At 37.9% G+C, this 15903-nt stretch overlaps 1 protein-coding gene and 1 non-coding gene across 10 annotated transcripts in view; one reads left to right on the top strand and one right to left on the bottom strand.

Moving 5' to 3' along the window:
- The window catches only part of ARL5B (ADP ribosylation factor like GTPase 5B), an 84450-nt gene that overhangs the window by 45188 nt on the left and 23359 nt on the right, over positions 1-15903 (bottom strand). The gene's annotated exons all lie outside the window — the stretch shown is intronic.
- Positions 9833-9904, top strand: TRNAV-CAC (transfer RNA valine (anticodon CAC)). Its single transcript has one exon. It is a non-coding gene; the product is annotated as a tRNA-Val (tRNA).

Here is a 15903-nt window from a genome sequence, read left to right as displayed (position 1 = left end):
TCTTGGGTTTTAAGTTCTCCTACCTCCTCTAAAATTTACCACTTCGTTTGTTCTTTCAGTCTTTTATTCCCTAATAGTTCAGGGAGAGCTGGTTTCACAGGGCCTGTCAGGCCTTAGGGAATTTCTTGTACCACAGACTCTGGAATCAGACTATATACAGCTAATGAAAGTTCCCCACTTCCCAGGTAAGAGCTGTATTCCTCCAGCAAATACTTTGTTTGGAAACATCTATTTCTGAATTTACAAACGCCTTAAATTGTTTAAATCTCTGCCCCTTATAAAATAAATAACGTTCTAATAAAACTCTCTTTTCAACAAACCCTTGGTTTGAGTGTGGATAAGAGAGTTATCACTGAATCATCTGGTTCAAAAAAAAAAAAAAATCTTGATCCAACGCTAAAACCTTTACCATTCTGCAAGGTGAACTCGTTTGCCCTAGAACTGTCCTCTAAAAGTCAAGTGACCATAAGAAATTCTAAGATTTTTCTTAGAATTCTAAGAAAATTGCTAAATATTGATCTAAAAAGTCAGGTTCATTAGCGACTTAAATTTGATTTTCCTGAAAATCAGCCAGACAGAAAGTTCTCACTTTTATCCACCTTCATTGTTACTCTCCATAGCAACAGAAAACTGTTCTGGGCTGAAATAATCCTCTCCAGCTCCCAGTGCACAGTCAAGGAATTTTAAAAACAGAGGAGAGGACTTTGTAACCACAAAATACTCTCTGAGATTTAAAAGGCCACAGAGCTCTGGATAAATATTTATCTTTCTTCTGAAGGGAAGCAATGTGTTTAGAAATGTTTGTATCCTCTTCTGTCATTTTTTAAAAATGCTAACATAAGAATCTTCAACTCTTTCTCTATCTCGCTTTTCCTAAACCATGAAAGTAATCCCAGTATTTTTGTTACTAACCCTCAGTCATTCTTGGCTGGTCTCTGGGCTAAGATCCAACATGAGATGCTGTTAACATTTTGCATTCCTTAAGCAATCAGTTGACAAGATTAATTTTTTTCCAGAAAGTTGATTGGCTCCAAAGCTGTTCTTTCATGTCTTTAGTGAGCACTGAACATGTGGATTTATCATGGCTCGTGCGGTCTTGAAACTCCCTTGTTTTTCCAAGCTAGTTCATACTTTGTTTATCAACTGAAAAAGGGAAAATGAAGCAGTAGTTTCTGGATGTTACTCTGTTCTTTTTGTCCTTTCCTTATCTAAAACCTTCTAACTCAACATGATATCTGTAATTTATTAAACTTTACTTTCTGTTTATTTTTATTTACTGACTTCGCTGATGAGGATCACAGATCCCTGGGAGGTCTACTCGAGAGAGGGATAAAATGAGGGTGTTTCCTGCCCCGGGTCCTGACTTATAGCACCTTCAGAAGAAACACTGAAATGTGTTCTTCCTCATTTTTGACTCTCTGTTTAGTTCAGAGGGAGGCAATATAACAAGCTTCTTGGCTGTTCCACAGTTTGAAAGTCACAGCCAGCATCCTTTCCTGCCGGTTGGAGTTATAATCGATCTACAGACCCCACCCCCCTGTTGTTCAGAAACAGCTTGTCATTGCAAATCAGCTTAGCCACCCAATTAATGAATCCTTCCAAACCTGTTTCAGGCACCATAATTAAAGCTTTTATTTAATTAATTTTTTTCCTTGCCACAGAAATTCCTCCAGTTCCAAGTTTACACTGTGAACACCAAGCCACCCACCACCACCAAAGACAGACTTGGTGTAAAGGAAGAGTGGAAATGTGCTTCTGGACAAAGCTTTCCATATTCTGGGTGCCCCTGGCCCTTCTCCTAAGCCTTGTTCCCCCTGCTGAGACAGGAGAAACCTTGACTCCAGGCAGCGGAGGCACTTGGAGTCCCGGGCAACTGACCGAAGTGCGGCTTCTCTCTGCGGACGAGCCCCCACCCCTGAACCACTCAAGAAGCCTCATCAAAACCTTGCTGGAGAAAACCGGGTGCCCACGGAGGACAAATGGAAGGCAAGGAGATTGCAGTCTGATTAGTGCAACAGAACGGGATCAGGGAGCAGGGCATGTTCCAAAGAGAACAGTGGATTCTGATGTCAGTAAAGCAAAATCCATACAAACCTTCCAATATTCCATTCTAGTGGGCAATGCATTATGGTGCAATAATTACAAATCATACGGCGTTCTGCACACAGCATTTAAAGACAGGGAGAATGTTGTTTGTTTGTTTTTTAATTAAAATGGTCATGCTTATGGAAGCCTTTCTGGAAGCCTTTCTGCAACCCTTCTGCAGCTTGAAAGGTATTTATCCGTGAGTAGGAACTTTCAGTTCCCTCTTCTTTCTGATTGGCTCCTCCTGTTTGTGAGCTGGCAGTGAGCATGAACATGTTGACCCTGAGGTCAGCCCTAATCTAAGCCAGGAATTGCATGTTGGTTAAGAATTTAGGAGGCAGCCAGATCTCAGCTCCATCATTTAGGAGCTTAGTGGACTCACTTAGCCTATCTGTGCCTCACTTTCCTCATCTGTAAAAAGGAATGATAATGGTGATACCTATTTCATAGGGTTATGATGAGGATTACATTAATCCTGGGGTCTACAAGCCAGTGGATGGAGTTCTGGATGCCTGTGAACTTGAATGTGGAAACGAGTTACATCTAGGCTCATTAGTTTTTCAAATTTATGGTAACATTAAACACATCACTGGGTCTTATTATTTAATGTGTTAGAAGAAAATAGAAGCGCCTTGATCGCCATATAATTTTGTATTGTTTTGGCGACTATCTCAGTATTTTTTTGTTTCTCATGTTGATTAAGTAGTAGAAGCATTAGCAAGTGAATGTATCTAGGGGATGAGGAATTGTTTGTAAAGTATTAAGAAAACCCTTAAAGGGAAAAGCCACTCTAGCAATGAAATTAACTGGAGAGGACCATCTTCCTCCATGTCTCTGAGGCAGGTTCTGCATGGGAGCAGTCATTCCAGAGCTGAACGCCAAAGATTTTGGGGGTGCGATAATGCACAGAAATGTTCTTGGGTCTGTGAAAATCTCATTTTTATTCATATAATCTTGTATTAATTATTGGGACTTTTTCTGCACTGCCCATAAGTATTGTCACCAAAAGACCTTAGGACCCGAATCAATGTGCAGAATAAAAAGAACTGTTCGTCTTGCAGAGAGGGGCTGCTATAAATGAATGTGGCTTCTTTTCTCCCCTGCTTTCATCTGCAAATGTGAGAAGTCAGGGGGAGAAGGCTGGGGCAGGTCCTCCTGGCACCCTATACATTTTAATTGAATTGAAAGATGTTGATAAGGTAAAGAAACTTACTCTTCTCCAAATGGTGACAGGCAACACTTCCACTGCAATTTTTTAAGAGAAAAAGACCACAAAGGAGTCCAGATCATTAGAAGGGCTTTCCTGGTGTGCTGGGTAACCACCATCCCAGCTCCCAGGTACACATGTTCCCCTAGAGGAGGGAGAGCCCCGCCCGCAGCTGGTGGAGGACAGTAAGATGATTTCTTCTTTCTTGTAAGTCTGCCTTGCAAGGCATTTTTTTTGAATTGCCCACTGATTGCTTTTTTTTTTTTTTTTTTTACTGTGACAAGGCACTCAGTTCCTTAAGTTCACCTGGCACACTGCTTCCAATGGAGAAGCAGAAAAAGCAGCAGGAGGTGCCCTGTCCCACCATCAAGGTAGATGCCAGACAACTCACCAGAGGGCTTGGGAACCCCAGTTCGCAGGCTTCACCTCCAGAGCTTCAACACTTAACATGCAAAACAGAGCTGAAGTGCCTGCCAGTGGCCACTTCACCCAACACTTAGCCATGAGGAACCCAGCATATCAACTAATGCAGAAGTATATGAGGAGGTTGGAGGTGCTGAGAGAGCCTGCACACATTCCTCTCCAGGTCACCGGCCCTGACTTGGGAAAAGCACACATGTGACCAGCTGCACTGAAACATACCATTGTGAACCATCACAGAGAAACTAGATGGCCCTGAGCCAGCAGTAAAAATAGCTTCTCATCCAGCACAGCCCAAACTAGGAGCCCGGCAGAGTCTTAGGGCCACTCTAGTTTTGATTTCAACTTGACCAAAAAAAAAAAAAAAAGGTTTCAACTGGGAGAAGGTGCCTTGCTGTGGAAAGAGAGATGAAAAATAGAAATGTTCCACATTTTACCTAGCTTATTTCATATGCATTTGACTGTCATTAGCAGAAGGATGAAAAATATTTGTAGCTAGGGGGAAAAAGTATTTGTCTTCTTATTTAACTATAATAAGAAAAACTGGCAGACCAGCAGAATAACTTGGTAAAGAACTTCCTCAACACACAGGCTAATAGGAGGAATGGAATACAGAGAGAAATGAAAATTTGTGCTTTATGGTTAATGATTTTTGAAGACTCAGATTTACAGATTCATGGGAGTTCTAATTTGTTTATTTCATTATTTATTTGACAGAAGCTATTTAATTCATCCCCCATTGTTCCAGGAAGGTTTCTATTTTTACCAGTGGGGGTGAATCACGCTCAGACCATTTAGGGACATGTTTAGAACATGGTTTTCCAAGTCAAGACCCACGTGTAATTTTGATTCTCAAACTGAAGCCTTAAAGCTCAGCACACACTGGCCATTGTGCTCTGTATGACAAGATGTTGGCCTGCGTGCACTGATTGTGTTACACAGGCCAGGGGTGATGGGAAGAGTTCCATGGGCCAAAAATAGCTTGGATAAAAACTTACAAGATAAGAGGAAAGAAGTGGCATTTGACTTGGTGTTCTCTCCGTCCCCTGACCTGGTGAACAAGAAAATGTTTTTGTATCTTTCAGTTGTTGAATTTGATGTGGTCTTGGTCTCCATTCAATCAGCAAAGAAGTGCTTGTCCTCATGCACAGTGTTGTTCTGTCCCCAGAACCATGAATGATATTTCTTATTTGACTTCCAGTGCCTCATTAATATAATAGCGTCTTGATGCCTGGTTGATAATAAATCCCAGCTCTGTTGGATTTACTTTTGAATTTTTAAATAAAAGATTAAAATAAGTGAAACTGAATCTGATTAGAAAAGATTTTTACCTACCTGCATAAACAGTTTTGGTGTTTGGATTCACATCTTCAAAAGTACAGAATAATTGTTAAGTTCTGTTTTATAGTTTTTAAAGTGTGAGTCCCTTGAAGTTGAACATTAATCCTAGTGTTCTTTTTTTTTTTTTTTCAGTAGGGCAGAATTTTAATACATGGATGAGGTTTATATATTTATAACAGCCCTGTTAGGAATCTTAGCTTTTTCTCTGAGTGTCAAGAATTTGCTCAGAGTCATTTCTGAGAAAAGAGAAAAGAAAAAGCTTCCACTGTGAGACTGTTCCTTAACTAGCAAGTACTTTTTGATTGCAAGCTGATTTCCATTCCAAATAGAGAAACTCATATTTCTGATTCTATTTTTCTACCTAACAGAAGCAAGGTTAGATGCTTTTCTCCTCCACTGGAAGACTTCCATATTCATAAATATACTGATGTGTGTTTTCTTGTAATACCTTGTAGTTCTATTTCAAGCATTGACATTTTCTATAGAGCTGGAATTTATTTTGGTATAAAGAATAGAGTATAACTCCAGTTCTGTTTAATGGCTTTCCATTTGTCCAAATACAATGTGGCACTGATTTGAAATACTTTCACTATACACGAAATTTTTATGTGTTCTGGCCTCTTTATTCCTTTCCATTACTGTATCTATTCTAATTACCACAGTTTTAACCAGTGTACCTTTCATGTTGCCACACTGTTTTAATCACTGTAGTATATCGTAACACATTGTATATTCATTACACTGTATATTAAAGTGTATTATAAAGAGATACTGCTCATCAATTGTTCTTTTCCAAAATGGCCCTGGTGACTCCTTGAACCTCTTAATAATCTGCAGCCTAATCTATCAAGCCTTCTTGCTTGCTCCCTCTCTTCTAATTGATTGGAATGGTTTTTTGTTTATTGATTAATTTAGATAGTATAAATATTTCAAAATACCGCATGCTCCGAAGCATAAAAATATTGAATATTCCCTGAGTGCTTCCCCATTAAGTTCATTCCTAGGTGTTGAGTGTTTTGGGCCTGTTGTTGTGACTGAGTGGGTGTTAAACCTCTCCTACTGGATACTTCCATTTCTTTTTTGTTTGTTTGTTTTGAGCTTAGGAGAGTACTGATTTTTGCACACCACTTTCAAAGCCAACTACTTTGCTATATTCTTTTACTCATTCTAAGCATTTTTCAGTAGAGAAACATCCTTTCATAGATAAGGCAAAATTGAGTCACATTTGTACTTTCAGTTGTTAACATGTAGAGTCTGAAAGAGTGAAGTTTTGCTGTAACTGAGGATATGCACATTTCTGTAAATATTTTTAGCTTTGATAGCTTTACAGATTTGAACCTTGCCCAATGGTAACAAAATCAACCTGAAGGTTTAGGGTCTACTCCCAACTCATTGGCTAAAACACTGCGATCATAAGCATTTTTTTCCCTTCCCTTTATTACGGGTTTTTACTTTTTTACAACAGAAAGAGTAATGATTCCTCTTTTCTCCCTGCTTTGAGGGTGATGTGAAGATACATGACACAATGAAGCAAGGTGCCATGAACAGATTCTCAATACTATGCTGCATCCACCAAACACACCTGCCAATACCAATAAGAATGATCCCTGAAGGTTTTTCATGTTAGTTTAGTGTAAGAGAGGAGTAGCTTGTACCAGCCTTAATTTTGATATAGCAATTATGAACTCTGAAATAATTGTTTATAAGATTTGAAAGCACTGGGGAGTAATTGGGTGAAAGCTTCATGCAGTGTGGGGTGGCAAAGAGTCTAGAAGAAAGCCACCATCTTACTGGACAGAAGGGTAGAAGGTGGAGTATGGGATGATTGAGTGGTTGGATGTTGATGGTGGAAATCCTGGAACAGAGGGAGCTAGAGAGGGGGAAGCCCCCAAATCTGAATATAAACTCCTCTCCAACTCTCAGCTGACTCAAAACTGTGCATATGCTGGGCAGACTGCATAAAGTCTAGCAGAAAGAAAAAGGTATGAGACTGAAAGAGGGGAGCAGAGGTTCCAGCTCTCCCCACTGCAAAGCAAACCTGTTTAGAATTTTGAAACCTACCTGGTTAGAGGAGTTCAGTAAACATCTCAAAGTTACTTTGAAACTATAGAAGGGCCTTCCCTTACAAGAAAAATCTGTGTCCCAGGACTGAGGGGTTTCACCCTGGGAGTAAGGGGCAAAACCAAAAAAGACCTGCCCTCAATACATGTTAAACCAAGCATCCCCAAGGTAAAGTAGATCAGTCAGTAACCTGACTGCTTGCTATTCCTCAAATCAACACTCTTCATGGAATGTAAGGGATTCTAAAGTGTCTACAATATATCACCTACAATGTCCTGCATATGATTTTTAAAAATTACTATATATGGGAAGAAACAAGGAAATGTAATCCATAGTTAAGAGAGAAATCAGTCAGTAGAAATAGATTCTGAATGATCAAGATGTTGGAATTAGCAGGTATGAATTGTAAAGCAAATGTTAAAAATAAGTTCCAAAAAAGTAAAGGGAAAGATGGGCATAATGAGTGAACAGATGGAGAATCTCAGAAAAGAAATAGACTATATTTTAAAGAGAAGGAGGAGGAGGAGGAAGAGAAGGAGAAGGAGAAAGAGGAGGAGGGAGAGGACAAGAAGAATCAAAATGAAATTCTAGAGTTGCCAAGTATAATATCTGAAATGAAAATGTCCCTGGATGGGGGAAGGGTGTAGCTCAGTGGTAGGGTGCCTACCTAGCATGCACAAGCTCTTGGGTTCAACCCTGAGTACCTTCATTAAATAAATAAATAAATAAACCTAATTGCCTCACCACAACTCCCCCCAAAAAAGTCCCCAAGTGGGCTTCACAGCAGATGAAGAAGCATAAGAAGGGATCTGTGAATTTGAACACAAATCAGTAGAAATCATCCAGTCTTAAAGAGAGAGAGAGAGAGAGAGAGAGAGAGAGAGAGAGAGAGAGAGAGAGAGAAAACACCTGAACAACAAAGAGGAAAAAGATCCAAAAATGTCAGAGAAAAAGGTACAGTTGGATAGCTTTTGAGGACTTTTTCCCCAATGCAGGATTTGATCAATTCAGTTTGGTTCTGGATTCTACACTGCTGGAAAGCTGTGTTTATCACTCCAACAAGCTCTCTTAGAACTGCTTTCTGAAGAATCACTTTCTGGATGAACAGCTTTTTGCAGGCCATCTCTCCACTTCCTTCCAAGTGCATGAATCTCAGCATTGTCCTTGATGATCCAATCAAAACTATCCAAAATGGAAGGGGAAGTTCCTTGGAAACATCTATAATTTTTTTCAAACGTGGCTTTGTGGTTTTATCAATGAAACTATCCTTTATTTCCCCAATAAGGTAGGGCAGTCTATAAACACTTGTTGAATGATTGATTGCACAATCTGAAGGGAAAAGAAGATTGGAGACTGGGAGGGCTACTGAGAAAGAGGTTTGTGTTCCTGACTGCTGACTTAAGCACAGAGACAAAGCACAGCCAGAAGAAGATGGACAATGGGGAAAAAATATCAAGGGCTTAGAAGGCGGCGCTTTCAAAGAGGTCAAAGAATAGGTGTAGTTGGAATGAAGGAACGGGAGGGAGAAAACGTGCTCTGCTCAGAGTGACTACAAGATTTGAGAGACAGTCCAATTACAGGGGATGACAAGATGCAGAATTGCTGCCCAGTTCCAGGCCCTTCATGTGAAAGTAGCACATCCATGCAGACCCAGAAGGGGAGCCATAAAATCAGCAGCCACCATTGGTTCTTCATCTTCTTCCCAACTGAACCCTTGATGTCTTCCCCACACCTGCTCCTCCCTGATCTTAGCAAATTGCATCTCCAACTGCCTACTTATGCCCTAACAGAAATCTGGGAGTATTTCTGGATTCCTCCCTTTCCTCACGCCCACATTCAGCCCATCGAGAACTATTGATTCTTCCTTCTCCATTGCCATCCCCCTATTTCAGGCTGTCACCATCTTTTTCCCAAACTATTGAAATCAATGTTTATTTATTTCTCTGCCTCCCACTCATCTCCTTCATCTTTTCTCTACCCATCAACCATACACAGTGATCATGTAAGAATATACATTAAATCATTACTTTCCTACTTAAATCAATAGCTTCCATCACACCTATTACAAAATTCACATTTTTTTGCTGTGTCATCAACCCCTCCCCCCTATTTCCCCAATCTCATTGCCCACAACTCTTCCTCTGAGATTATTACATCCCACCCACACCAGTATTATATATACTAACACTAATATGGCAGACCCTTTCCTCTTCTACCTGGACACCTTCATAGATGTTCTCTCTTTGTGAAGGGATCTCCTCATCAAATATCTGACTCCCTCCTTACCTTTGGGTCTCCACTGAGAAGGCCACTTATTCAGAAATGTCTTCCCTGACTTTCCTGCCTGAAGTTGATCTTTGTCATTCTCCCACGCAGCACCCTATTTGTTTCCTGGTACTTATGCTGGTTTGAAATTGTGCATTCTTTTACTTGTTTATTGACCATCTTTCCACTAGAATATAAACTCAGTGAGGGCAGAGTCACAGTGATTTTGTTCAGCTCAGCTGTAGCACGCTGTAGGTGCTCAGCAAGTATTTGGTAAGTGAGCACATGGAGGGAAGTGTCTTCTGAGTTCATGCAGGCACCCACTTCCCCCTTCCCGGCTCCTCCCTGAGTGGACCCTGCCTTCCACGGACTTTCATCTTCTCTTTCCCAGACTAATTTCACTGAGGACAGGGGCCTCCATCAAGTAGAGCTATACGAATAAGTCCCTGTGGGGGAGGGCATAGCTCAGTGGTAGAGTGCATGCTTCACATGCATGAGGTCCTGGGTTCAATCCCAGTACCTCCATTAAAAAGGAAACAAACAAACAAACCGAATTATCCCCCCACACACCAAAAAAAAAAAAAAAAGTGAATAAGGATAAGTCCCTGGTGTAAATTTCAGGGAGGTCTTTAGGAACAATTTTAAGTAACTTTAAATAAAACTCGTGATTCAAATTGTAAGACAAGAAACCACAAACCCATTATCAGTGCTGTATTCAACCCCAATAATTGGTCTTGTTCACTCCTATTTAAGCAAGTCAACCTGCAATAAAAATGATGATATAAGCTAAAGGTGCTACCCCAAAAAGTAATTTTCAGTTTGTAGTTTTTTTTTGTTTTTTTGTTTTTTTTAGTATTATCTTTACAGAGAAAATTAGGACACAGTTGATTATCACATTTCATCTCTTGGTATTACTGAGGTCACAGACACTAATTCCAGGCTTTAGACATTTAGAAATTACATGTTCTTCTCTCTGTAAGGGAGTATGAGCTACTGACTCACTGCTAATCGAGTGGCCACTCTCCCTGTTTATTGAGCTGTGGCACCGGTTTGGGTTACTCCATCTGCTCTTCCCTTTAGTTCCCTTTCCATCTACTCAAAGGCACTGGGGAGTTTTTATTCTTACAGAAATTAAGTGACCTGCAAATCTTGGTTTTATTCACACCGTGTCTTAAGCAACTTAGGTAATATCTCAGACACACGCATCCCAGTTTGTTCAATGTTGTGTTTGTGTGTATGTTTCATTAATAAATTACAAGTGGTTTATCTTGACACAGTATTTCTATTCCCATCCATTCCCTAAGTACTGTCCTAACCCTTTCCCATTTCCCAACCTCATTCCATTTAAGTGATTTATGATGTCAATTAAAATGGAAAGGATATCATTTAAAGAATTTTGAAGCATGTGCGTTTTAAAGTTACTGCCTTACAGGTTTGTTTTGTTTGGCAGTTTAGACACATTTTTTTAATCTAAATAACAATTTAGACTATCAATAGTATAAGCCCATTCAGATTACTAGAGCTAGAAATCTTTATCACAGCATGTCATGTGTATATACAAAATCAACATTATTGAGCACGTAAATTGTAGCATATATTTTATAATATCTTACCACATTTAACCCTCAAATTACTCTGCAAGGTACATATTATCATTTGCTTTTTACAGTGGTGGAAACTGGGGCAGAGGGAGGTTAACTACCATACCAAATGTCCAACAGCTGATACCTGTACCCAGGATTTGAATTCATTCCTGTTTGGCTGCAAAGGTTACGGTTGTGGCATTGTGAGAATTCTACTTAATTTAACACCATGTGTGAAAATTCCAGTATTCTTAAATGTGTTGTTCTAATTCCTGGGTAATGCAATTATATGATCCTGTTTAGCACACACATCATAAATTTTCAGCTGGAGTAAATAAGAAGAAACATTTCATAAAATTCAACACCAGTTTATAATGGAAAAAAAAAAAAAAAAACCTCTAACAAAAATGCATATAGAGGGAACATATATCAACAGAAGAAAAGCTATTTATGACAAGCCCACAGCCAACATAATAATGGTGAACAACTCAAAGTTTTCCTTCTAAAATCTGGAACAAGAAAAATATGCCCAGTCTCACCACTTCTATTCAACATAGTTTTGGATGTCCTAGCCACAGCTATCAGGCAAGAAAAAGAAATAAAAGGGATCAAAATTGGAAAAGAAAAGGTAAAACTGTCACTATATGTGGATGACATCATACTATATAGAGAAAACCCTAAAATCTCCATTCAAAAACCGGAGCTGATAAAATAATTCAGCAAGATAGTAGGATACAAGATTAATATACAATACTAGTTGCATTTTTTACACTAACAATGAATTAATAGGAAAACTTAGTAAAGAAATAATCCCTTATAAAATCACATTTAATACAATAAAATATTTAGAAATAAATCTGGCCAAGGAGGTGAAAGACTTACCTCTGGAGAAATACAAAACACTTATTAAGGAAATTAAAGAAATGGAAAGATATCCCACGCTCTTGATTTAAAAGTATCAATAGAAATAAAAGCAAAAATAAACAAATGGGACCTAATTAAATTTATAAGCTTTCTCACAACAAAGGTAAATATAAACAAAACAAAAAAACCTATGGAATGGGAGAAAATATTTGCAAATGATGCAATTGACAAGGGCTTAATTTACAAAATATACAAATAGGTCATACAATTTAATAACAACAACAACAACAACAACAAAACCCCAAACAACCCAATCCAACAATGGGCAGAAGACCTAAACAAGCATTTCTCCAATGTAGATATACAAATAAATGGCCAATAGGCACATGAAAAACTGCTCAATATTGCTAATTATCAGAGAAATACAAATCAAAACTACAATGAGGTATCACCTCACACCAGTTGGAATAGCCATCATTAAAAAGTCCACAAACCATAAATGTTGGACACGGTGTAGAGAAAAGGGAACCCTCCTACACTGTTGGTGGAAAGTTAGTTTGGTGTAGCCATTATGGAAAACAGTATGGAGATTCCTCAAAAAACTAAAAACAGAGTTACATTATGATCCAGCAATCCCACTCCTGGGCATGTATGTGGAGAAAGCTCTAACTCAAAAAGATATGTGCACCCCAATGTTCATAGCAGCAGTATTTACAATAGGCAAGACATGGAAACAACCTAAATGTCCATCGACAGATGACTGGATAAAGAAGTTGTGGTTTATATATATAATGGTACTACTCTGCCATAAAAAGAATAAAACAATGCTATTTGCAGCAACATGGATGGACCTGGAGATTGTCATTCTAAGTGAAGTAAGTCAGACAGAGAAAGAAAAATACCATATAATATCACTCATATGTGGAATCCAAAAAAAAAAAAAAAAAAAGAGACAAATGAATTTATTTACAAAAGAGAAACAGACTCACAAACATAGAAAACAAACTTATGGTTACTGGGGGGGAAAGGAGATAGGAAGGGATAAATTGGGAGTTTGAGATTTGCAGATACTATATATATAATATATATAAAAAAACAAGGTCCTATTGTATAGCACAGGGAACTATATTCAATGTCTTATAGTAACCTATAATGATAAAACATGAAAAGGAATATATGTATGTACATGTATGACTGAAATATTATGCTGTACACCAGAAATTGACACAATGTGGTAAACTGAATTTCATTAAAAAAAGAAAATTAAAAATAAAATAAAATTTAAAAAAATCTTTGTGTGTCAAAGGACACCATCAAGAAAGTGAGATGACAACCCATAGAAGGGGAAAAATATTTGCAAATTATATCTCATAATGAATTTGTATCCGAAATATATAAAGAACTCATAACTCATAAATAAAAAACTATTTTTAAATGGGCAGATGATTGAAGGGATATCTCCAAAGATGATAAACACATGAAAACATACTCAATATAATGATGTATTAGGGAAATTAAAACCAGGAGATAACACTTCATCCACCCTAGGATGTCTTAAATGAGAAAGCTAAACAGTAACGAGAGTAGGCAAAGATGTGGAAGAATTTAAAGTTTTTCATCATTGATGGGAATGTAAAATGGTGAAGTCACATTAGAAAAAGTTGTGCAGTTCCTCAAAAAGTTAAATAAAGAGCATATGAACCAGCAATTACACTCCTAACTATACACCCAAGAGAAAAAAATAAAACATACCTACACAAAAACTTCGAATATATAGTGGAAAGAATATGGACAAAAAGGAAATCCTTGTGCACTATTGGTGAGAATGTAAATTGGTGCAGCCACTATAGAAAACAGTATGCAGTTTCCTTAAAATATTAAAAATAGAACCACCTTATGACCCAGCAATTCTCCTTCTCAGTATTTATTTGAGGGAAACTTAATCATTCTCTCAAAAAGATATCTATGCTCTCATGTTATTGCAGCATTATTTACAAAAGCCAAGACATGGAAACAACCTAAGTGTCACACCGACACACAAACGCATTTTTTAAAATGTGATACACACACACACACACACACACACACGTATAATATATTATATTATATATATAGAATATATAGAGAGAGTATACATAGAATTATATATAGGGAGAATATATTATTTAGAATATCATTATATATAGAATATTCAGCCATAAGAAAGGAGGAAATTGTGCTATCTGTGAAAACATGGATGAACTTTGAGGATATTATGCTAAGTGCAATAAGTGAGACAGAACTCACTGTATGACCTCACTGAAAAATGAAATCTATAAATAAAAAGCTCATAGATACAGGGAACAGACTGGCGATTGCCAGAGGTGGGGAGTAGGCATAATAGGTGAATTGGGGTCAAAAGGTACACACTTGTCATTAATAGATAAATCAGTTCTGGGTACGTAACGTCCAGGATGGTGATTTAGGGATAATAATACTGTATTGCATGTTTGAAACTTGCTGAGTGGGTAGATCTTAAAACTTCTTATCACAAGGACAACAAGATTTTAACTATGTGTGGTGATTAATGTCAATAAACCTATTGTGGTAATCACTTTGCAATACATACATATATCAATCATTATTTGGTACACCTAAAACTAATCCAATGCTACATGTCAGTTATATCTCAAAAAGAAAGAATATTATGAATAGGGCTGTGTAAATTATAGGCTAACTAAGCAAAAAGCACACAGGCCCTTTAGGTATCATTAAATAAAGCCAACATAATCCTCTTCTCTCAAAAATCAAATGTTAATTGTTGAATAAATAGCACAGGATACCAGTGATCTTGTAGGCTCACCCAAGTCCCTTCCAGGAAGACAACAAAGCAGCAAGAACCCTGGACGTAAGCTTGTAAAGTTCTATTTTAAATCTCGGCTCTACCACTTACTTCACCTATTTATTCACTTAGCAGCATTTAAGAACAATCGCCTAGGCAACAGTCCACTTAATATTTTGAATCCTGATAACTCTGCTACAAAATGAGAATAATTATACCTACCTCACAAAGTGAGGCATACTCAATAAAAGCTGATTGAAAACATTTTCTCTTGCTTAATTCCTCAGAATAAAGGTTCTTGATCATGATCAGGAAAAAAGATGGGCAATTAGAAAAAAAAAGTCACAGTGTGGGTAAAGTTTGCATTAGCTCTTACCATCTGTCAAGTAATACTTTCTCAATGTCTTTGCATTATAATTACAAGGGCTGTTTTTACAGTGTCGCTGAATCAGTTGCAGCCTTTCATCAACCCTATGGTATAAGTTTCCCCAGGATCTAGGTGCAGTTCCTGAAGCTTAGAGGTGAATTTACTGCCTGTCATCACACAATCAGAACATGGCGGGGCCGAGACCCAAGACTGGCTTGACCATCTCTGGTACCCTGCCCTTGAATGCCAGTGAACCACAGTGGTGCTAAGTCCAGAGAACAGTCAGTGTCACCCATGACTTCAAATGTGGGGTAATTTCACATAGGTCAGTACAGTCATGCACAAAAGGGCCTGGTCTCAACTCTGAATGCCTGCTCCCAGCATGGATTTGGGTGATTTACTTAAATATATGTATGTTACATGTCCAATGGAGTTGAAAATGATCCTCATCTTCATTCATAAGATCTTAGAATTACTTTACATACTAAATAAGATCCTTTGGAAATCACAGAATTGCTTTATGTATCTGGGAGACAACTTCATCGCACACCAAACATATACCAGACCAGAATTTGTAAAAATAAGTATTAATTTAATTGAAGAAAATACATTCCATGACTCACTGTAATATAATACAGTATGTACCATATCAGGTTATGTGACTTAACAATTTTCAAAACATGAGAAAAAAAAAAAAAACTTCTGTTATGAAGGTATTTTGGTCTGAGTATACAATTGACAGTACATTTTTTCCCACTATGTTCTGAATCTGAGTTAATGCTAAACATCTTTACTGAAGAACACAAACTCATTCTATCAACACAATGGTTACATTATACAATAATACTTTCTTCCCCATCAATTGCACTTTTTTTTTCTTGTTCAAACT

The sequence above is a fragment of the Camelus dromedarius genome, chromosome 26 (genome assembly GCF_036321535.1).
Source record: "Camelus dromedarius isolate mCamDro1 chromosome 26, mCamDro1.pat, whole genome shotgun sequence".
Lineage (NCBI taxonomy): Eukaryota > Metazoa > Chordata > Mammalia > Artiodactyla > Camelidae > Camelus > Camelus dromedarius.
This window is presented reverse-complemented; position numbering and strand designations above follow the sequence as displayed.